This window comes from Xenopus tropicalis, chromosome 8, assembly GCF_000004195.4.
Source record: "Xenopus tropicalis strain Nigerian chromosome 8, UCB_Xtro_10.0, whole genome shotgun sequence".
In the NCBI taxonomy this organism is placed as follows: Eukaryota; Metazoa; Chordata; class Amphibia; order Anura; family Pipidae; genus Xenopus; species Xenopus tropicalis.
Window position 1 is genome coordinate 25,728,001 of NC_030684.2, and position 23,351 is coordinate 25,751,351.

At 43.8% G+C, this 23,351-nt stretch overlaps 5 non-coding genes across 5 annotated transcripts; all 5 read right to left on the reverse strand.

The window, feature by feature from the left end:
* Positions 1–1,071: 1,071 nt before the first annotated feature.
* trnar-ucu lies at positions 1,072–1,157 on the reverse strand. Its single transcript is given in 2 exon segments — positions 1,072–1,107; positions 1,121–1,157. It is a non-coding gene; the product is annotated as a tRNA-Arg (tRNA).
* A 1,346-nt stretch (positions 1,158–2,503) lies between these two features.
* On the reverse strand, positions 2,504–2,589 carry trnar-ucu. Its single transcript is given in 2 exon segments — positions 2,504–2,539; positions 2,553–2,589. It is a non-coding gene; the product is annotated as a tRNA-Arg (tRNA).
* A 1,134-nt stretch (positions 2,590–3,723) lies between these two features.
* trnar-ucu lies at positions 3,724–3,809 on the reverse strand. Its single transcript is given in 2 exon segments — positions 3,724–3,759; positions 3,773–3,809. It is a non-coding gene; the product is annotated as a tRNA-Arg (tRNA).
* Positions 3,810–12,511: 8,702 nt separating this feature from the next.
* Positions 12,512–12,597, reverse strand: trnar-ucu. Its single transcript is given in 2 exon segments — positions 12,512–12,547; positions 12,561–12,597. It is a non-coding gene; the product is annotated as a tRNA-Arg (tRNA).
* A 7,714-nt stretch (positions 12,598–20,311) lies between these two features.
* On the reverse strand, positions 20,312–20,401 carry trnar-ucu. The gene is given in 2 exon segments: positions 20,312–20,347; positions 20,365–20,401. It is a non-coding gene; the product is annotated as a tRNA-Arg (tRNA).
* Positions 20,402–23,351: the final 2,950 nt, after the last annotated feature.

Genomic DNA, 23,351 nt, shown 5'->3' on the forward strand with positions numbered 1-23,351 from the left:
TTGCTCAAACTACATTAAAGTCTAATGCTCTGATCCTAACAGAAAACTGCCTTGCCTGGAAGACAAACTAACAACCATAGGAAGTTTTGTATCTTGAAGAGACGTGCTCTAACAATTGCGCCAGAGAAAGGCCGGCGTTAGCAGCTAGTACACTATGACCAAATGTTATAGCAACATTTCAGATAATATTGTTGAACCAAATACTGAAAATAAATTGGGCAACATATAATGTTAAATTGAAATAACAGTTTGGGTAAAGTATACAGAGTTACCACTATGCCTGATTGAAACTGGGCAGCTAAGAACACAGAATACAAGATGATCACTAGGTAAAAGAGTCCCATACATAGAGGAAAACAGAACCGCAATAATGGAGAAAAAGTGGGAGCCCTTTCAGGGACGTCTTACACAAGTCTAATCAGTTGGAATGCTTTTTCAATTTGGGACTCTATCTATGGAGCGCTCCTGTGATATGGCTCGGGAAGTTGGGCTTTATCTGCATGTGGCATTTAAAAACTCTTCTGGGACTCCAAAGGAAAACCTTTGAATACCTTAGCTCAGTGATCCCCAACTAGTGGCTCGTTAGCAGCATGTTGCTCACCACCCCCTTTGATGTTGCTCCCAGTAACCTCAAAGTAGGTGCCCATTTTTGAATTTCTGGCTTGGAGGCAAGTTTTGGAGGCAGAGAGACACAGTTTTACTCCAAGCAGAGCCTCCTGCAGGCCAGCAGTCCACATGGGGCTACCAAATAGCCAATCACAGCCCTTATTTGGAACTTTTTTCATGCTTGTGTGACTCATCATGAAAAAAGTTCCAAATAAGGGCTGTGATTGGCTCTATCTATATTGAAGTGTAATGTAAGTAGGCTGTATCAGCATAGCTAGACTCACAGCCTTGAAGTCTTACACATTAGCTATTGAGGTATGGAGTGACCTGTGAGGTGGATAGCACCATGCCTGAATGTTACTTCCACATTTCATCTACAACTAATGCTAAACCCGACTCTGGTGGGAATCAAACCCACCCCTGTATAGACCTGTTGGCCTTTATCTGCACCAGACATTCAAAAGCCGACTCTGGTGGGACTCGAACCCACAACCTTTGAATATCTTGCATCAACTAGAAGTCCAATGCGCTATCCATTGCGCCACAGAGCCAGACACACACATGCTTTTGTACCTATACACACTGTGAGACCGTAACATAAATCACAAGTCTACCAAAAAGCATTTTTTTTATAAATAGAAATTTATAAATCTTGTGGGATTCAAACCCACAAGTTTGTATAACTTGCTCAAAATTCATTAAAGTCTAATGCACTTATTCTAACAGAAACCTGCCATAGAGACTGCCTTGCCTGGAAGACAAACTAACAACCTTAGGAAGTTTTGTATCTTGAAGAGACGTGCTCTAACAATTGCGCCAGAGAAAGGCCGGCGTTAGCAGCTAGTACACTATGACCAAATGTTATAGCAACATTTCAGATAATATTGTTGAACCAAATACTGAAAATAAATTGGGCAATATATAAAGTTAAATAGAGATAACAGTTTGGGTAAAGTATAGAGAGTTACCAAGATTCACACTATGCCTGATTGAAACCGGCAGCTAAGAACACAGAAGACAAGATGATCACTAGGTAATAGAGTCCCATACATAGAGGAAAACAGAACCGCAATAATGGAGAAAAAGTGGGAGCCCTTTCAGGGACGTCTTACACAAGTATAATCAGTTGGAATGCTTTTTCAATTTGGGACTCTATCTATGGAGCGCTCCTGTGATATGGCTCGGGAAGTTGGGCTTTATCTGCATGTGGCATTTAAAAACTCTTCTGGGACTCCAAACGAAAACCTTTGAATACCTTAGCTCAGTGACCCCCAACCAGTGGCTCGTTAGCAGCATGTTGCTCACCACCCCCTTTGATGTTGATCCCAGTAACCTCAAGGTAGGTGCCCATTTTTGAATTTCTGGCTTGGAGGCAAGGTTTGGAGGCAGAGAGACACAGTTTTACTCCAAGCAGAGCCTCCTGCAGGCCAGCAGTCCACATGGGGCTACCAAATAGCCAATCACAGCACAAGCAGAGCCTCCTGCAGGCCAGCAGTCCACATGGGGCTACCAAATAGCCAATCACAGCACAAGCAGAGCCTCCTGCAGGCCAGCTGTCCACATGGGGCTATCACAAAGCCAATCACAGCCCTTATTTGGAACTTTTATCATGCTTGTGTGGCTCATCATGAAAAAAGTTCCAAATAAGGGCTGTGATTGGCTCTGTCTATATTGAAGTGTAATGTAAGTAGGCTGTATCAGTATAGCTAGACTCACAGCCTTGAAGTCTTACACATTAGCTATTGAGGCATGGAGTGACCTGTGAAGTAGACAGCACCATGCCTGAATGTTACTTCAACATTTCATCTACAACTAATGCTAAACCCGACTGTGGTGGGAATTGAACCGACCCCTGTATATACCTGTTGGCCTTTATCTGCACCAGGCATTCAAAAGCTGACTCTGGTGGGACTCGAACCCACAACCTTTGAATATCTTACATCAACTAGAAGTCCAATGCGCTATCCATTGCGCCACAGAGCCAGACACACACATGCTTTTGTACCTACACACACTGTGAGACCGTAACATAAATCACAAGTCTACCAAAAAGCATTTTTTTTATAAATAGAAATTTATAAATCTTGTGGGATTCAAACCACAAGTTTGTATAACTTGCTCAAACTACATTAAAGTCTAATGCTCTGATCCTAACAGAAAACTGCCTTGCCTGGAAGACAAACTAACAACCTTAGGAAGTTTTGTATCTTGAAGAGACGTGCTCTAACAATTGCGCCAGAGAAAGGCCGGCATTAGCAGCTAGTACACTATGACCAAATGTTATAGCAACATTTCAGATAATATTGTTGAACCAAATACTGAAAATAAATTGGGCAACATATAATGTTAAATTGAGATAACAGTTTGGGTAAAGTATAGAGAGTTACCACTATGCCTGATTGAAACTGGGCAGCTAAGAACACAGAAGACAAGATGATCACTAAGTAAAAGAGTCCCATACACAGAGGAAAACAGAACCGCAATAATGGAGAAAAAGTGGGAGCCCTTTCAGGGACGTCTTACACAAGTATAATCAGTTGGAATGCTTTTTCAATTTGGGACTCTATCTATGGAGCGCTCCTGTGATATGGCTTGAGAAGTTGGGCTTTATCTGCATGTGGCATTGAAAAACTCTTCTGGGACTCCACCACCCTTTTGATGTTGCTTCCAGTAACCTCAAAGTAGGTGCCCATTTTTGAATTTCTGGCTTGGAGGCAAGTTTTGGAGGCACAGAGGCACAGTTTTACTCCAAGCAGAGCCTCCTGCAGGCCAGCAGTCCACATGGGGCTACCAAACAGCCAATCGCAGCCCTTATTTGGAACTTTTTTCATGCTTGTGTGACTCATCATGAAAAAAGTTCCAAATAAGGGCTGTGATTGGCTCTATCTATATTGAAGTGTAATGTAAGTAGGCTGTATCAGTATAGCTAGACTCACATCCTTGAAGTCTTACACATTAGCTATTGAGGCATGAAGTGACCTGTGAGGTGGATAGCACCATGCCTGAATGTTATTGCAACATTTCATCTACAACTAATGCTAAACCCGACTCCGGTGGGAATCGAACCCACCCCTGTATAGACCTGTTGGCCTTTATCTGCACCAGGCATTCAAAAGCCGACTCTGGTGGGACTCGAACCCACAACCTTTGAATATCTTTTATCAACTAGAAGTCCAATGCGCTATCCATTGCGCCACAGAGCCAGACACACACATGCTTTTGTACCTACACACACTGTGAGACCGTAACATAAATCACAAGTCTACCTAAAAGCATTTTTTTTATAAAAGAAAATTTATAAATCTTGTGGGATTCAAACCCACAAGTTTGTATAACTTGCTCAAACTACATTAAAGTCTAATGCACTGATCCTAACAGAAACCTGCCTTGCCTGGAAGACAAACTAACAATCATAGGAAGTTTTGTATCTTGAAGAGACGTGCTCTAACAATTGCGCCACAGAAAGGCCGGCACACTATGACCAAATGTTATAGCAACATTTCAGATAATATTGTTGAACCAAATACAATACTGAAAATAAATTGGGCAACATATAATGTTAAATAGAGATAACAGTTTGGGTAAAGTATAGAGAGTTACCAAGATTCACACTATGCCTGATTGGAACCGGCAGTAAGAACACAGAATACAAGATGATCACTAGGTAAAAGAGTCCCATACACAGAGGAAAACAGAACCGCAATAATGGAGAAAAAGTGGGAGCCCTTTCAGGGACGTCTTACACAAGTATAATCAGTTGGAATGCTTTTTCAATTTGGGACTCTATCTATGGAGCGCTCCTGTGATATGGCTCGGGAAGTTGGGCTTTATCTGCATGTGGCATTTAAAAACTCTTCTGGGACTCCAAACGAAAACTTTTGAATACCTTAGCTCAGTGATCCCCAACCAGTGGCTCGTTAGCAGCATGTTGCTCACCACCCCCTTTGATGTTGCTCTCAGTAACCTCAAAGTAGGTGCCCATTTTTGAATTTCTGGCTTGGAGGCAAGTTTTGGAGGCACAGAGACACAGTTTTACTCCAAGCAAAGCCTCCTGCAGGCCAGTAGTCCACACGGGGCTACCAAATAGCCAATCACAGCACAAGCAGAGCCTCCTGCAGGCCAGCAGTCCACATGGGGCTATCACATAACCAATCACAGCACAAGCAGAGCCTCCTGCAGGCCAGCTGTCCACATGGGGCTATCACACAGCCAATCAAAGCCCTTATTTGGAACTTTTTTCATGCTTGTGTGACTCATCATGAAAAAAGTTACAAATAAGGGCTGTGATTGGCTCTGTCTATATTGAAGTGTAACGTAAGTAGGCTGTATCAGTATAACTAGACTCACAGCCTTAAAGTCTTACACATTAGCTATTGAGGCATGGAGTGACCTGTGAGGTGGACAGCATCATGCCTGAAAGTTATTGCAACATTTCATCTACAACTAAGGCAAACCCAACTCTGGTGGGAATCAAACACACCCCTGTATAGACCTGTTGGCCTTAACCTGCACCAGACATTTAAAAGCCGACTCTGGAGGGACTCGAACCCACAACCTTTGAATATCTTGCATCAACTAGAAGTCCAATGCGCTATCCATTGCGCCACAGAGCCAGACACATGCATGCATTTGTACCTACACACACTGTGAGCCCTAACGTTAATCACAAGTCTACCTAAAAGCATTTTTTTATAAATAGAGATTTATAAATCTTGTGGGATTGAAACCCACGTTTGTATAACTTGCTCAAACTACATTAAAGTCTAATGCACTGATCCTAACAGAAACCTGCCTTGCCTGGAAGACAAACTAACAACCTTAGGAAGTTTTGTATCTTGAAGAGACGTGCTCTAACAATAGCGCCAGAGAAAGGCCGGCATTAGCAGCTAGTACACTATGACCAAATGTTATAGCAACATTTCAGATAATATTGTTGAACCAAATACTGAAAATAAATTGGGCAACATATAATGTTAAATTGAGATAACAGTTTGGGTAAAGTATAGAGAGTTACCACTATGCCTGATTGAAACTGGCAGCTAAGAACACAGAATACAAGATGATCACTAGGTAAAAGAGTCCCATACACAGAGGAAAACACACAAACAGATCGTGTTTAAACCAATAAAATTGTGCACAAAATCTGTGCATGTATAGCTAACTTAGCCAGGCAACATTATCATAGCTAAAAGTTCTTAGGCACCTCAATGATTTTACCTGTACCTACTACTGCTACAAAACTCTTATTCACAGGGGTGTGGCATAATATTAGTCACCAGTGAATTATGTTTTTTTTCTCACTTTTAGAAAAAGTTTCAATAGCAGCATGTTTCTGCCATCCATCTTACCTTACCAGCATCCCTCTACATACTTAAGCTCAAATATGTGGAATAAAGAAAAAATCAACTTTCTCAAAATCAATTTTAGCCAACGACGCTTGGAACATCTAAGAATGATACCAGCAGGACAAAGCTATGGAACCTTTCACTATTTATCCCCCCACCCCCCCAGAGTGGTGGGGGGACAATTATCAATGGTGCACTCATGTCAAATAGCTCATGACGAGGGCTCACATATAGATTAATAAGTGGGGTCTTTATCTGCGCCTAGCATTCAAGAGCTGACTTTGGTGGGACAGAAACCCACAACCTTTGAACTCCTTATCACTATCAACTAGAAGTCAAATGCATTATCCATTGTTCCAGCCATATGCATATAACATCAACCCGCAAATTACATCACACTTTTACCTACAAGTATTAGTATACTTAGTATACTAAGTGGCACCCAGTTTGGGCATGCAATCCCCTATTTGGTATATGTGTAGGAGCACCACAGAGTGGATCTTCTTCAATTTCTTTGTTCTTCACACTAAGGGCACAGTTAAGTGAAAAGCTGAAATCTTCTGCACGTGTCCTGGGCCGGGGCCATCGAAGGATGAAGAAATGAAAGAAGATGATCCCTCCATGGTGCTCCTGCAGAAGTACCCTGGGCCGGTGAACTTTTATCAAACAGCAGGAGGGCAGTGCCTAACTTTATTATCCTGCCAAATCATTTGGTACAGTTGCTATAACAAGAAGACATGAGAAGGGACTAACTCCAAACCCATACACATTTGTATAACATGCTCTACCTATATTGAAGTGTAATATAAGCAGGCTGTATCAGTATAGCTAGACTCACAGCCTTGAAGTCTTATACATTAGCTATTGATGCATGCAGTGATCTGAGAGGTGGACAGTACTATGCCTGAATGTTATTGAATCTATAACTAATGCTGAAGTTAGGCTTTATCTACACCAGACTTTCAAAACCTGACTCTGGTGGGACTCAAAACCAGAGCCTTTGAATACCTCAGACTACCTAACTAGAAGTCCAACGCACTATCCATTGTGCTACAGAGCTATATAGGTCAAGCTACACACCGACAAGTGACCTGTACCCACACATGCACTGTGAGACCGTTAATTACCTCACACTTCCACCTATAAGACACAAAATGCACCAGTACCCACACACACACTGTGAGATTATATAGAACATTACACTTTCACCTAGAAGTAACCTTTCATAAAACAGAGAACTCCCCAATTAGTTTGCATGCACAATCCCCAATTTCATTAGCAATTTCATTAGCACCCCCAAAATTGTCTACAAAGAACTCAGGAGACCAGCTATGCATTGAGGAAAACGAACACAGGTCGTGGTGAAATCAGGTTAAGAGTTTCAATAGCAGCACCTTGCTGCCATCTTTCTTACCCTTTCCAGGCATCCATTGGCACACTTGGACCCGAGCATTTGCAAGAGAGTAGAAATGTCCAGTCTTGCAAATAGGCCTATGCATAGGATGCCTAGGAATTGGAAGAAAGATGCCAACCATAGATCGTCTTATCCGAAACATTTTGTCCCATCCACAGTTTTCTGGCATTCAAATAGGCCAAACACTTCAAAAACTTGTAGCATTCGCAGACAACATCATGCTGTTTAATAATAACCCCTAACAAGATATCCCAACCTTACTACAAATAATAAAATAGATTTAGTGCTATAAAAAAGATTCTGTATAAATTTAGAGAAATCAGAAGCATTACTTCTTAATCAGATCCTTAAAACAGAATGGTCCACGCTTATATAAAATTTCTAGGCATCAAAATTCCAAAACAACATACAGATCTATACAAACTGAATCTGAGGCACAAAATAGATTCTTTACAAACCTTGGACCTATACATTTTTTTACCTAAATTGCTATACGTCCTTCAAATGTTACCATATCTGATCAGACCTTATACAAGTAAATCATATATTTGGCTTTATCAAATGACAACAATCGAAAGTGATAGGTTTACTTAATGAATATAATGAAGCGGCTCTCACTAGATACATAGGAGGCTGGTTATGGCATAATGACATATACACCACAACTGATCAATTCCCAGCAGCCAGACTATCCAGAAACAATCTCCTCCATATACCTTTTATGAAGATCTCACCTAAAATGCGAGAACATCCTTTATTTACACATACATACAAGGTATGGCATTCGATCTGACAAAAATTAAAATTATCTCCCATCTATTCAATATACTAATTGTGGATTGGTAACCCCACCTTGCTAATTGGTCTAAACAACTTAATCCTTCATGTATCCTTCTCCACTAGTACAGGTATAGGACCCGTTATCCAGAATGCTCGGGACCAAGTGTATTCCGGATAAGGGGTCTTTCCGTAATTTGGATCTCCATACCTTAAGTCTACTAAAAAATCAATAAAACATTTATTAAACCCAACAGGATTGGTTTGCATCCAATAAGGATTATGTACAGTATATCTTAGTTGAAATCAATTACAAGGTACTGTCTTATTACTACAGAGAGAAAGGAAATCAGTTTTAAAATTCTGAATTATTTGCTTATAATGGAGTCTATGGGAGACAGGCTTTCTGTAATTCGGAGCTTTCTGGATAACGGGTTTCCGGATAAGGGGTCCCATACCTGTAATTGTTTACGCTTCTACACCCCAGGTGCAGACTTAGAGCACTGGCTCTGAATGTGCCAAAAGGTACAAGTTCAGAGACAAGTTTCTGGACACAAATTAGTACTTACTAGACTTAAGGTGGCCATACACGAGCAGATCCACCTATGGGTGGGCGATATCGGGGAGCATTTAGGTAAAAAAAAAAATAATCCGATCGTTTGGCCCTAGGGCCAAACGATCGGATTATGTGGGTGGCAATGGGGCAGTCGGATCGGGGACCGCATCAACGAGCCGATGCGGTCCCCGATCCGACCGGATTTTCTAACCTGGCCGATCGAGATCTGGCCAATTTCAGGCCAGATATCGGTCGGCCAGGCCGCTCTGCTCTCCCCATACACGGGCCGATTAGCTGCCGAATCGGTCCAAGGGACCGATATCGGCAGCTACAGTCGGCCCGTGTATGGGGGCCTTTACTTAACAGGCAAATCAGTACACCTATCTTTTGAATGGGCCCTTTTTAACAAACTACACCGACCCACCCCACTAGCCCTAGCAGAACGATTAGCTGCAGCCAAACGCAAGACAATTCTACATCTTTGGCTTATACCAGAATAACCACCATAGACCTGGCTAAGCAAAAACTACATTATATCTTTTATATGGATTGGTTGGAGATAATGGAACATAGGGATCAAACCACAACTAAATTCTTTTCACACTGGTCAGTTTATATTACTTCCCTTCCCAGGCACATCAGACATATAACAATATATTCCCTACACAATACCACGTGTTATGACACAGAACTTCTACAGAACAATCAGCCTATTATGAAAACATAAAATTATATGCAGAACCCTTTACAAGATATGAGATCACAACAAACTGAACCCCACAGAAGTTAAAGAATAACCAGGTTGTTATCAACATACACTCATCTCTCCTGATTATGAAACAGGGCTCGGCCCAATGTGAGTCACTTTGTTAGACTGTTTATATATGTTTGATGACTATATTTAAATTATATTTCTGCAATCTATTTGTCTCTATAACTATCTACATAATTTGAAACATTGTAATAGAATAACTGTGACTAACTACGTACATTTTCTCCTTTTTAGAAAATTCAATAAATACATTATAAGGCTCCCAGTTTCAACAAATTATTGAAATGTTGATGCATGTGTAGTTAGTTTAACTGACCAACATAAACAAAGATCCACTCAGCTGGGTTCAACTATCTAAAGGTGGCCATACATTATAAGATTTGCTCGCCAAATACCCTTTTCCCGATACAGTCACCCAACTTACATGAGCAGATAACCTGCCGAATCGATATAATGGACTCAAATCAGCAGCTTAAATCTGCTTGTGTATGGCCACATTTACTTCTATAACTCAAAGATCTATTGATTGTGCTGTAAACACTAACTCTGGCGTAAATCGAACCCACAAAATGTGAAGGTGTTGCAATCATCAACTAGAAGCCCAATACACTAGCCATTGCAACACATAGCCGGATCAGAAACTTTGCTGTCATGGGAAAACATGTTTTTTTTCAAAACGCACCAGTTAATAGAGCTTTTACAATACAATCCTGCATTGAAATCTGTATTGCTAAAAGTGGTAGATCAGAATAGCGCTCAATAGTAAGAAATCCAAGTTTGGCTTGGGAAAAACAATAGGTTACCTGAAAGCAGTTCTAATGTGTAGCACTGGCTCCTTCTGAAAGCTCAAGCTCTGGCACAAGAGATGGTGCCTACACACTAATATTACAACCAACAAAAATACATTTGCTGGTTTAAGAATAAAAAAATGTAAATGGTGAATTATTTGCTATGTAAACAGTGACATTTAGAAAAAAAGTACACCATAAAAATCATGACAGAATGCCTTTAAACAACCAAATCATGTGGTACATTTAGCTTAACTTGTTCTAACTTTATCTAATATACTGATCAATTAAACAAGCATGGCTAGATACAAAGAATGTCTTCAATCAAACTCACAGCCTTAAGGTGGCCATACACGAGCAGATCCGCTCGCTTGGCGATGTCGCCAAGCGAGCGGATCTTCCCCCGATATCCCCACCTACGGGTGGGCGATATCGGGGACCATTTAGGTAAAAAAAATAATAATCCGATCGTTTGGCCCTGGGGCCAGACGATCGGATTATGTGGGCGGCAATGGGGCAGTCGGATCAGGGACCGCATCAACGAGCCGATGCGGTCCCCGATCCGACCAGATTTTCTAACCTGGCCGATCGAGATCTGGCCAATTTCAGGCCAGATATCGGTCGGCCAGGCCGATCTGCTCTCCCCATACACGGGCCGATTAGCTGCCGAATCGGTCCAAGGGACCGATATCGGCAGCTATAGTCGGCCCGTGTATGGCCACCTTTAGTTTATGACTGAATCCCACCAACTAAGAACACAGAATAGTAGCTGAACACTTGTAAAAAAGAGGCCAATTAGAGAAAACATAGAGCCAATTAGGCCACCACAGAGGAAAGCAGGACCACAACAAGGAAAGAAAAGTGGGAGCCCTGTCAGAGACATCATATAGGAGTCTAGTCAAGATATCAGTTGGAAATGCTTTTTAGTTTGGGAAATCTATCTATAAAATGGCTCTGGAAGGGACTTACATATGGGCCAACAGCAACAAGATGGGCTTAATCTGTACCAGGCATTTAAAAGCCAACGCTGGTGGAACTCAAACACACAACCTTTAAATAACTTAACTTGATCAATGTGCCATCCATTGTGCCACATGCCCACAAGTGAGTTGTAACCATACACACTGTGAGACCGTCCAGTACATTTCACTGGTACCTCATGCTAGGTGGTACCTAGTTTGGGACCGTAAAAGCCTATTTAAACAGCCTCCCTGCCCACAGAGCTTACCGGCTACTGCTATAAGGGCTCTGGCACACAGGGAGATTAGTCGCCTGTGACAAATCTCCCTTGTCACGGGCGACTAATCTCCCCGAACTACCATCCCACTGGCAAACATGTAAGTCGCCGGTGGGATGGTACATGCTGCGCAGGCGATTTCAGCTAATCGCCGAAGTTGCCTCGCGAGGCAAAATCGCGGCGCCGCGTGTGCCATCCCACCGGCTTACATTTTTGCCGGTGGGATGGCAACTGATGGCAACTCGGGGAGATTAGTCGCCCGCAAACAGGTAGATTTGTCGCGGAAATTCGTCTCTTAAAGTTACCAGGAGCGGCTTTTTGCCGCCCCTGGTAACTGGGGCGCTTCTGCCGCCTGAGGCGAGTTTCTCAACTCGCCTCATGGCAGAAGCGCCCCTGTATAGAAGGACAGTACAACTGAGTAGTGTTGTAGTGTAATTCCATCTGCCATGTGGCACAGAGTTTAGATAAAAAAAGCATTAGCAGTTGAACACAGTCCCCAATTGTAGCAGCACCTCCCTACCCCCGCCCAAAATGCCTACCTATAACACAGATGGGGGGCCCTGCTGATGCACCGATGATCAAACAGACTAGTTTTTAACTAGTTACTATGCGCTTAAGAGCTGAATTTCCATTTTTTAAACTGGAAATGTGTCTCTTTTAGTACAGGGAGCGCATTTGCAGACCAAATGCGCTCCCTGTACTGATCAGTTTTTCCATAGCAGCACCTTGCTGCCATCTTTCTTTCCCTTCCAAGGAATCCCTCGGCACACTTAAACTCAAGCATGTGGAACAGAGCAAATATTTCCACTTTTCCTATAACCCACAGACAAGAGTGTAAGTATTAGCCAAGGACACCTGGAAAATCTAGAATTGGTGGCGGCAAGACAACGCTATACTTTTTAGTTTGTATCCCACCAATGAAAATATCAGTGATACACTCCTGTGAAATGATTTAGAAAGGGGCTCACATATAGACCAATGATTAACAAGAAGAACTTTATCCTGCATACAAAAGCCGACTCTGGTGGGACTCGAACCCACAACCTTTGAATACCTTTCCTCATCTAGAAGTCCAATGCGCTATCCATTGCGCCACAGAGCCAGACACCTGTATTACATGCTACCCACACATACTGTGAGACTGTACAGTAAATTGCAATTCGACTTGCAATATTTTTTTTATAAAAAGAAAACTCTAGATCCAACATGTTACCACTTTAGGTGCACAATCCCCAATTTTGTACATCTGTAGGAGCACCACAGAGCAATATTCTTAGTTCTTCACACAGGGGGCACATTCTCAGTAAACGAAAAGTCGATTTAAAAACAAAAGCCCAGCTTTTCCACTCTACTGCACGTTTCCTGGACTGGGGCAAACAAAGAATAAAAAAATTGTAAGAAAATGATCACTCCTGGAAGTACCCTGGGCCGGTGCTGTTTTAGCCAACAGGAGCTACAGCTCACAGTATCAGTTGAGTGATTATAATACGGGGGGGGGGGGGAATAATAACCAGTGATTATAACTTTTCTTCTCCTTTTTCCTCCAAACTGCACGGGGGGGGGGGAACCATAACCAATGATTATAACTTTTCTTCTTCTTTTTCCTTAAAACTGCATGCACATGTAGTTAGCCTAAGGCTAATGCCACATAGAGTGTATTCCCTGCAAGCCGAAAAACGCTTGCCCCACTACTGTTACGTCCTGCTACCTTGTGCCTGCACCTGAAAGCATAGAATAAGCTATGTGTGGTATTAGCCTAAACAGACAACATGGTCAGAGTTTGACTCTGGGGGGGACTCAAATGTACAAACTGAATGCTTTGATCACTGAGTCTAACAGCAGGCTTTAACAGAACAGAGGGGCACAAAGACTTGGGTAGGAATCAAGCCCACAACCATAGAAAGACTCACAGCTTGAAAGGAAGCGCTCTAACGACAGTGCCACAAGACCGCCACTGGCTTTTAGTATACTATGACAAAATGTCATAGCAACATTTCAGCTACAAATATTGTTGAACTAGATCAGTGCTGTCCAACTGGCGGCCCGCGACCCCAATCTGTGTGACCCCCCCACCTGTCTGGCTGCTTTGATGGCTTACCTTTGAGTAAGCATTAAATGGTATCAGTACTGAGATTAACTGGCCCCCTGCATGGTTCTCACCTCAGATTCAGGCTGTAATCCCTCTGTATTGTTTAAAAATGTAATCCCCTACAGTATCCCCTCAGATAGAATGGGAAGCCTTCAAGGCAGTGGCTAGAGGGACTTTGATAGCAGCTATCGCCAAAGCACGATCCAACACAAAAGATACCCTCCAAGCTCTTGAAACAGCCACAAACAACGCAGAAGCCATATTTACAGCAGATCCTACACCACACAATTACAGAGACTTCGCCGCTGCCCTCAGACACCTCAACCTACACCGACTTGAACTAACTAAAAAACAACTGTTACACGCCACAGCCACTACCTTTGCCTATGGAGACAAAAATGGCAAACCCCTAGCTTTTCTAGCTAAAACACCAGAGAGCACTACAGCAGTCCCCAAAATAATATCCAACACAGGAGAAACCTTTATCTCACCAACTGACATAGCCACAGAGTTTAGTAAATACTACACTTCACTATACACATCGACTGCACAATACTCTAACCAAGAACTCCATGACTACCTTAGCACACTCCCTCTACCAGCACTCGCACGACAACAAACAAAATATGTTGATTCTCCGATCACTCAATTTGAAATAGCAGAAGCCATACTATCTCTTCCACCAGGAAAATCCCCAGGACCCGACGGTTTCATAATAGAATGGTATCGTGCACACGTTAAGGAAATAGTCCCTAAACTGCACGAAACACTAATGTTCTCCCTTGAGAGTTTCTCGCTCCCTAAATCATTCTATGATGCAACCATAGTAGTCATACCCAAGCCTGGAAAGGACCCCACACTCTGCTCCTCATACAGACCAATATCCCTACTCAATATGGAGATAAAAATCCTTGCCAAAATTTTAGCCAAACGACTCATAAAAGTGATATCCACTCTAGTTGAACCTGACCAGACAGGATTTATGCCATCCAAATCTACCAGCTTCAACCTTAGAAGACTCTTTCTTAACTTACAAATCACACATGAGAACCCGGGTTCCAGATTGGTGGTGTCCCTAGATACTGCCAAGGCGTTTGACTCCATAGAGTGGCCATACCTTTGGGAAGTCCTTGCTAGAATGAGCTTCGGCCCAACCTTCATTAAATGGATTAAACTTATGTACAAAGAACCCAAAGCCACTATCAGGGTAAACAGAATCCTATCCCCCACAATCTCACTCACCCGAGGCACCCGCCAGGGATGCCCCCTTTCCCCACTCCTTTTCGCACTCGCCATCGAACCCATGGCAATTGCAATCAGGCACTCCCAGCAAGTCAAAGGCCTCGTATATAAAACAATTGAAGAAAAAATCTCACTATACGCGGATGACACACTATTATACCTTGCTGAACCCCACAACTCATTCACATCAGCGATCCAAATAGTCAAACGCTTTGGCAGATTCTCTGGGCTACAAATTAACTTTGAAAAATCCATAATCTTCCCCTTGGATGGACAAACACCACAAATGACAGAACCAGAATGTACCCTCAAAATCGCAAATTCCTTTAAATATCTAGGTATACATATTAATAAAGACCCAAACCTTTTCTTGCAAGATAACCTCCATCCACTCCATAACCGATTTAAAGACACCCTTAAATTCTGGACAAAACTACCTTTAACACTAATTGGAAGAATCAATATATGTAAAATGATTTTTCTCCCAAAGTATCTATACATCTTCAGTAATACTCCCACCCACATACCCAAGAAAGCCCTACAAGACATTGACCGGACACAATCCGAATTCATCTGGGGAAACAAAACCCCTACCCTTTCCAGAGCAACACTTAGCGCCCCCATAGACCAACTAGGTCTAACATCCCCCAACTACGAACTATACTACTTAGCTTCCCAATCCTTCCACGTGGCCAATTGGAAAACATTTGATACCGAAAACCCAGCATCACTATTAGAAGCCCTTTACTTCACCTCCATTGAAAGTCTACACAACGCCCTCTATAGAACCCGAAAAGACATTAGCCCTTTACCGCCTGTCCTGGATGCCACAAAAAGAGCGTGGGACAGCATGACACATCTCACCAATGCAGCAGGGCTACTATCCCCTGATGCACCAATATGGGGCAACACCAACCTCAAACACTTTGCAACTTTCCCAGAAGCAGAAACCTGGGCCAAACTGGGACTCAAACGTATAGACCACTTGTATACAAACGGAGCCCTAAACACCTTACTCCAATTACGCCAAATTATCTCCCGACCCGACCTGTCAGAATTCAGATATGTCCAAATTTCACACCTTTGCTTAGCCCAATTCCCAACACCACCGCCACAAATACAACACACTGATCTGGAAGAATTAATAACCCAACCATCCAGACGAAAACTCCTTTCCAGCACATACAAACACCTGATATCCAAGAGGTATGACCCACGGCCCAGAGTAAAATATAAATGGGAATCAAGCGGTATTCGCCTAGACCCAGATGACTGGGACGAAATCATTGATAACCTATACCAACCCCTAGTGAGTGTTAGGGACAAGCTCATACAATTCAAAATTATTCACCAAACGTACTTTACACCCTATAAATTGTACACCATTGGAAGACTTGCCTCTCCCACTTGTTTGAGATGCAAGGCCCCCTCCGCTAACTTCTTCCACCTGATATGGGACTGCCCTGATACGCAGAAATTCTGGAGACAAATTGTACACTTTATGGCTACAGAATTGTCACTCCCTCAAGTCTATAACCCAACTACATGCCTACTAGGCTTACTTGACTCCCTGGTGCCCAGAACATATACTAGATGCCTCATGAGACTGCTTTTCTTCTATGCCAAAAAGACCATAGCCATGTACTGGATGGGCGCAACCCCACCAACACTTGCCAAGTGGATTGCCTTGATTAACTCGCAGCTACAGTTGTACAAACTCACCTACTTGGCCAGAGGCTGCATAAACAAGTTCGAAGGCGTCTGGTCCCCATGGCTCAAATCCACAGCAACAACCGCGGAATGAAGGAAATGACCGTCCAGCTCCCTTTCCCTCCCCTCTTCCCTATCTCTTTCTAACCTTTCTAGTTAAAAAACAAAATCAATAAAAATACTTTAAAAAAAAAAAAAAAAATGTAATCCCCTGTGTTTTTCACACCTTTTAATACCTGCATTGTTCACCCCCTGCAGTGTTCACACCTCAGGCTCAGACTGTAATCACTCCCATTGTTCACTTCTTCACACCTCAGACATAGGTACTGTAGGCAGAGTATGGCACATACAGCCAGCATAGGGCAGGTAGAGTATGGCACACACAGGCAGCATAGGTCAGGGAGGGTATGGCACACACAGGAAGGGTAGGGCAGGCAGAGTATGGCACACACAGTCAGGGTAGGGCAGGCAGAGTATGGCACACAGAGGCAGCATAGAGAAGGCAGAGTATGGCACACACAGGCAGGGTAGGACAGGCAGAGTATGGCACACACAGAGAGCATAGGACAGGCAGAGTGCTGCCTGTGTGTGCCATACTCTGCTTGCCCTATGCTGCTTGTGGGAGGTGAACCTGGCAGGGGTTTGTTGTGGGAGTTTGTTAGCAGTTGGAAATAGCCATTAAATGGTCCCTAAGGTGTGTAATTATGTACTGGGGGTTACTCTGCTATCCACAGGGGAGGAGGAGGCATATGGAATTTAAGGGTATATCTTAATATGACATAATTCTTTCACATATGAATGATGGTTGATATCCCCACAGTAAGGACCAAGCATTTGGGATTTTGCTGTGCTACCACCATTGTGATAAAATAGGTGTGGTTTGAAGTGGGTGTGGTTTCAAAAAGGAGAGTGGTCAAAACTGGCTTCCATTAGCGGCCCTCCACCATGTATGCTAGAGAAATTCCGGCCCTCGGCACCGTAGAAGTTGGACAGCACTGAACTAGATACATACTGAAAATAAATTCGGCAACATATAAAGCTAAAGAGAGATAATTCTGCCAGTTTGTACGCAGATTTACAAAACCCCTGACTGAAACTGGACACCTAAGAACACAGAATACAAGCTGAACACTAGGAAAAAGAGGCCCATCCATAGAGAAAAGCAGGCCGCACTAAGGGGGAGTGAAGAACCACAGAGCAATCTTCTTTGGATTTCATTCAGGGCTCACATGCAAAGTGACAAGCTGATCTCAAAGCAAAACCCCAGCTTTTTTACTCTATTGCACATGTGCTGGCCCAGGGCCTTCAAAGAATGAAGAAGAAGATCACTCCGTGGCGCTCTTACAGAAGTACCCTGGGATGGAGCCGTTTAAGCAGGAGCTACAGGCCACAGTACCAGGTAAGTGATTATTATCATGGGGGAGTACCCTACATTTGACACCACCCAGTGATGATAAATTTGCTTTTCAACCAGTGGTTTGTGAGCAACATGTTGCTCCCCAGCCCCTTGGATGTTGCTCCCATTGGCCTCAAAGTAGGTGCTCATTTTTGAATTTCTGGATTGGAGACAAGTGTTCATTGCATAAAACCCAGTGTAAAGCCAAACAGTCTTTTATAGGCTGCCAGTCCACACAGGGCTACCAAATATAGCTCTTATTCACACCCCAGGAACTTTTTCCATCCTTGTGTTGCTCCCCATTCTCTCCCTGCCCTACCCTGCCTATGTGTGCAATAATCTGCCTGTCCTATTCTGTCTGTGTGTGCCATACTCTGCCTGCCCTATGCTGCCTGGGTGTGCCATACTCTGCCTGCCCTATGCTGCCTGGGTGTGCCATACTCTGTCTGCCCTATGCTGTCTGTTAATGCCATATTCTGCCTGCCCTATGCTTCCTGTGTGTGCCATACTCTGCCTGTCCTATGCTGCCTGCGGAAAGTGAACCAAATATAGCTCTTATTCACACCCCAGGAACTTTTTCCATCCTTGTGTTGCTCCCCATTCTCTCCCTGCCCTACCCTGCCTATGTGTGCAATAATCTGCCTGTCCTATGCTGTCTGTTAATGCCATATTCTGCCTGCCCTATGCTTCCTGTGTGTGCCATACTCTGCCTGTCCTATGCTGCCTGTGTGTGCCATACTCTGCCTGCCCTATGCTGCCTGCGGAAAGTGAACCTGGGCGGGGTTTGTTCTGGCAGGGTTGGACTGGGGGGTGCCCCCGCCTGCTCTGTCCCCCACCGTGCCCCCATAACCCCCCGCAGGATTCGACCTACAATCATTTTTTTATAAATAGAGAATTCGAGCTCCAACATGTTAGCATGCTAAGTGGCACCCACTTAAGGTGCACAATCCCCAATTTTTTACTGCAGTTTTCCTGGCCCGGGGCTACGCCCTGCTACTGTAAAATCCTCCTACCTTGTGTGTACCTAGTGTATTCCCTGCAAGCCAAAAAACACTTGCCCCACTAATTTAAAATCCCCCAACCTTGTGCCTGCACCCGAAAGCATGGAACAAGCTATGCATGGTATTAGCCTAACCAGACAACATGGCCAGAGTCTGACTCTGGGGGGACTCAAACCTACTGCTCAGATCACAAAGACTTGGGTAGGAATCAAACCCACAACCATAGGAAGCCTTGCATCCTGAAGTGAAATGGTCTGACAACTCTGCCACAGACACACTGGCGATGGCTACTAATACACAGAATATATACATGGACTAAGGGAAGGGATGTCATCGCTCAGAGGAAGACAGTCAGCGAAACTTGTCAGTGGTGGAGAGAGACACCAAGGGGAGTGTGCAAACTTTTGCTGTTTTTGAGTGTAATTTATCATTGGTTTTAGAATGACGTTTAGGATTTTACACATGTCCGTTGTGTATGTGTCCAGCAGCAGGAATAAGTAAGGACAGAGAAGCAGGGAGTTTTAGTTCTACCCAAAAGATCTTGCTGAACGCTCCAAAGTTTGGTCTGTAAGTAGATGCACAATTGGTTAAGGATACAGTCAATTAAATTATTTGAGAGTATTAATATGCAAATTCACTTTATTTGGAGGAAAACTTAGTTGATAAGCACATTGGAGTGGACTATATTGTGAAGTTTTTTAGGTGTGGTGTCCACTAATTATTGTCTAAAATTGAAGCACGTCAGAGGGTTAATTTGTATTTGCTCTATGACGCAAATTTTTTTACGCAAATTTATCCTGTATCCCATAAGATCTCATCTGGGAAGTCTAGTATATAAGAAATTTTAGCCAGCACAATAAGTATGGTGCAAGCGGCCTGCGTGTTTATTCAAGAAAGCAACGTTTCGGGGGCGTACCCCTTCATCGGGCATCGATGCCTGACGAAGGGGTACGCCCCCGAAACATTGCTATCTTGAATGAATGTGCGGGGGCTAAGCCCCGCTTGCACCATACTTGTTGTGCTGGCTAAAATTTCTTAATGGACTTTGTTGGGAGCGCCAACTCTCTGGGCCATGCACCAAGTACTAAACATTGGAGGAGGTAAGGGTGTGCTGGTGGAACTTTCCATTCTATTGAAGTCTAGTATATAACCATTGCACAAGGTATCTGGAGTGGGATATATACTGTATGTCTTAGCCAAGGTCACGTGAAAATCCTAAATAGATGGCAGCAAGATGCTGCTATAGAAATTTCCCTTGACTGGTTCATTTTTTTTCCCCCTAAAAAGTGCACCAGTGAAACTAGCACTGCTGCATACATGTCACATGGCTCTGGAAAGGGCTTCCTAAGGACCAGTGAACTTCAGAAATATCAAAACCTGACTCTGGTGGGACTCGAACCCACAACCTTTGAATATCTTATCTTGATCGACTAGAAGTCCAATGCGCTATCCATTGCGCCACAGAGCCAGACACCTGCAAGCAACCATTACGCTCACACATACTATGAGATTGTACAATACATTGGACTTTAACATACAAATATTTTTCACAAAATAGAGAACTTGAATTTCAATTGTCAGTAAGTGCCACCCAGTTTGAGCAGACAATCCCCAATCTTGCGCATCTGTATGAACACCACACAGCTATGTTTTTCTTCACGCTGGGGGACAAGTGCATTAAAATGAAAAGCTACACATACAGCCAAACCCCGCCCTCTTCTCTCTACTGAGCATGGACAGGCCCAGGCCCAGGCCCGGGCCCGTTGAATGAAGATGATCGCTTCATGGTTCTCCTACAGAAGTACCCCTGGCTGATGCAGTTTTAGCAGACAGAAGCACTGGCCTGGGGCATCGTATAAGTGCTAATAATCAGTAATTATAACTTTTCTTCTCCTTTAAACAAAGCAGATAATGAGCACAGTTGGTTAACCACATATAAAGCTAAAGAGGTGGCAGTTTGCACCCAGTTTGTGGAATGTATAGCAAGTTAGCAAGATTCACTCAACTCTTCACTGAAACCAGCCAACTAAAAACACAGGTTGATAACTAACGAAAAGGGGCCCATACACAGAGGAAAGTAGAGCCGCAATAAGTGGGGGAAAGCTGCAAGTAGGGTTGCCACCTGCCCAGTTTTTGAAAGGGCTGCGCGGGTCAAAACCTTGTGCCCGGTTTCCCAAATTAGAAAAACCGGGCAGGACTCCTTAACATCAACGCGGCGATTGGGCAATTGTCATAGCCCAACCCTTGTGATGTCAATGCCCTCCCTCCTCCCTCTGCCCGGCAGAGGCGGCCACCCTAGCTGGAAGCCTGTCAGGGATAACATACACAAATCTAGCCAGAATATCAGTTGGGATGCTTTTTAGTCTTGGCAATCTATGTATGGTGCGCTCCTGTCAAATGGCTCAGGAAGGGGTTTACATATGGATAAATGATTGCCAAGTTGGGCATTAGTTCTACCAGATACTAAAAAGCCGAATCTGGTGGAACTTAAACACACAACCTTTGAAGAAACATGGCTTTGTCAACCAGTAGACCAATGTACTATTCATTGCACCACAGAGCCATGCACCTGCACTGCTTCACTACCCACACACACATTCCCACCTATTTTATAAATAACTCAAACTCCAAAATGTTAGTATATTAAGAGGCACCCACTTTAGGTGCACAATCCCCAATTTGGTTCATCTGTAAGAGAACCACTGGGTGATCTTCTTTGGTCTTTACACCAGGGACACATGCAAACCAGCCAAGAGCCAGCCTAAAGCCAGAGTGTGATATTTAGATCACCTACAAGATTTTAGCATCTTTTATAAGAATAGGATTAACAGGATATCATGGCTCTTGTGTGTTATAAGGGAATAAAGCAGTTATTAGGGGTTTTCCAAAAACCTGCACTTCAATTACCTGGTGTAAAGGCAGCAATACATGGGCTGACATGGTACACTAACCAGATTGTAAACTGAGCAGACGTAGGGCTTATGAGGCATTATACAAGGGCATGGCTTCCTATTGCTCCATTTGTTTGGACAGACATCATGACAATCAGAACAGCAGGAAGTAAAGTTGCAGTTACTTCACTTCCTCATCAGCTGCACCTAAAATGCCTGTACCTAGGGTGGAAGCTTTGTGAGTGACTAGAAAGATAGAAAGCAAACACTGTAAACCAACCCCAGACCAAGCCTGTTGCAACTTGCAGCTTAATTTGCCAGCACAGCTGAAGGGGGGGGGGGGTTACCTCTCTTTTCTGCAATCAATGCCGATTAAGGGGGGCATTTGCTCCAAATCCACCTACAGGGTTTAAATTATGGCCAGGGTTAGCTGTAAAGCAGTGGTTCTCAACCTTCCCCTTTAACATACCTCCCAACATTTGAAAACTGAAAAGAGGGATAAAAAGATTTGGCGCGCGCAGTGCGCCAAATTTTGTGACCACGCCCACTTTTGTGGCCACGCCCCAATTACCACACCCCATTTTTAAAAAAATACTCTTTTTATATAGATGTAATGGCGGGATCAGGCGCAAATGTGCTATACCCTCATACTGTACTACCTAAGGAAAACAATATAGCAACTCCTACATTAAAATACAAATATAGAGAGAAGGCAGTCAGTTATACATGAGTTATAACTATGTATCAGCTTTGCCCCCCATACACAGTACCCCCCATACACATGTGCCCCCCCATACACAGGAGCCCCCCATACACAGTAGCCCCCCCATACACAGGTGCCCCCATACAGAGTAGCCCCCCCATACACAGTAGCCCCCCCGCACAGTATCCCCCATACACATTAGCCCCCCCATACACAGTAGCCCCCCCACACAGTGTCCAACCCACACAGTGTCCCCCCCAATTAACAGAGCCTGCATACATGATGATGATGCTGCTGGCTGCTGCTTCTTCAGCGTCTCCTCTCTATATGCGGTTCCTTGTTCGGCAGCGACAGGCCCTTTTATAAGGTTGCGCCCGTGCGTGCATGACGTCAATACGCACGGGCGCAACCTTATAAAAAGGCCTGGCTCCGCCGAACAAGGAGCCGCATATAAAGAGGAGCCACCGAAGAAGAGTAACCGAACGCCTGACTACAGCCAGCGCATCCCGCTGTCAGGGATAGTACCATGAATGTCCCGCATTACGGAAATGCAGGACATTCATGGAACTATCCGGGACAGCGGGATGCGCTACCAAAACCGGGACAGTTGGGCGGTATGCCTTTAATACAGTCCTCATATTGTGGTGACCCCCAACCATAAAATTATTCCTAAAACCATCAGAAATATGTATTTTCCGATGGTCTTAGGTGACCCCTGGGAAAGGGTCAATTGACCCCCAAAGGGGTCCCGATCCACAGCTTGAGAACCGCTGCTGTAAAGTGTGCTGGTAGAAAGTGGCACAGAAAATGCGGTTACAATTTTA